This window comes from Poecilia reticulata, unplaced genomic scaffold (assembly GCF_000633615.1).
Source record: "Poecilia reticulata strain Guanapo unplaced genomic scaffold, Guppy_female_1.0+MT scaffold_565, whole genome shotgun sequence".
NCBI lineage: Eukaryota > Metazoa > Chordata > Actinopteri > Cyprinodontiformes > Poeciliidae > Poecilia > Poecilia reticulata.
Genome location: NW_007615321.1, coordinates 1 through 1,591, shown reverse-complemented (window position 1 = coordinate 1,591; position 1,591 = coordinate 1).

The window sequence follows — 1,591 nt, the reverse complement described above, 5'->3', positions numbered from 1 at the left end:
TAAAACATTATTACAAAAAATATTAAAAGTTAGATTAATGGCATGACTGTTAGAAATGTCATATTTGAATTTCAGTGTGTTTTTCTTTCAACCTAAAAGGTTCAGATTGTTTTACAGWTTTTCTCGATTGTTTACAGACCTTTTCTGGAAGCRTGCWTCAGAAGTTTTAACACAAGTCAAAACACACACACAGTGAGCATAACCCTTTGATTCTGCAAACTGAAACTTTACATTCAAAACAATGTTATTTCTTCTCAAAATTGTATTTTGTTTTCAGATGACACACACAAACCATCATATGAATACACATTTCTAAGAACCAGATGAACAGCAGCAGAATTGGTGCATGAGCTACATAATGTCTCAAATACCAGTGTTTGTGTGTAAACTATCGAGAAAAACTGTGAGTGAGGCTCTATGCAGTTATCATTAATAGTTTTCCTTACCTGTAGTAGACAGGGAATCACTGCGAGTTAAAAAAGTGAAGAACTCTTCAGAGTGGTGGAATGCTAGCTGCTAGCCAGTAGGCCCCCAGTTTTCATAGCTAAACATTCATGTTGCTGTCAGGTTAAGCTGGTCGATGCTGCTGGTGTTCTGTCAGATCAGCATACGTTTTCAGATAGTCATACGCTTAGCTCAGACATGTACAGGCTGTCATTACCATATGATTTTATTTAATCAGCAACATAGAATCATGACGTAGATCATCATACAGTTATATGGCATCCTGACTTGGCGGTTAAGTAGGGTAATGAGTTTTACACAGGCGTGTGTTGTAGTTGAYTGCAGCTGCAGCTAGACCCTGCTTTAAATACACTTATGTCACATTATAAATCATATTATGTCATATTATAAACAATTTAATGACTTATTTTTGTCATAACTTGTTGCGTATGCTGAACTGACAACTCCACTGACGGTTGGACTTCTTAATGCGCATGCRTGGGCCTGGTACTCACTGCATGTATGCTATCCTGACAGCGTATGGCTATCTGACAGAACACTGGCTCCAATAGCCATTACAGTAAAACCCTGCAGTCAGTCCTAAATCTGCTAAGAACTGAGTAAACATTTGGATTTTGTATTACGCTTTCACCTGCTGATGGGTTAATATCAGCCTGCAGACTCAGTAAAAGTATTTTCACATGAAGAGACTGAGGTTTTTGAGTGACAATTTTAACAACTGTCTCTTGTGAAAGTGGAAACATTTCATGTCTGCTAGAGTTTTATCCCAACACTCATTTAACTTCAGCTAATAGCAGAAGCTATCTGGCTATCGGTTAGCCTCCTATCACTCATGTTTGTCTACTACATATATCTGAACCATGTCTTTAAAACATTATATTTACCTCTAAGTAGTCTTAGAAAAACTCATATTTTTGTCATTACTGCATACATGTTTTGCTGATTTAATTTGATTTTGTGCATCAAAATGAACAGCTTCATTCGACAGACTGTAAAACAGGAGTTCAGCTGGTAGTTTACCAGGGAGCTAAATGGACTCTGTGCTTTGAAATGTGGCTTGTTTTGTGTGACTGACATTATTTTTAGATTATTAGTTATGTAGATAATCAGCAGAGGAAACCTGGCC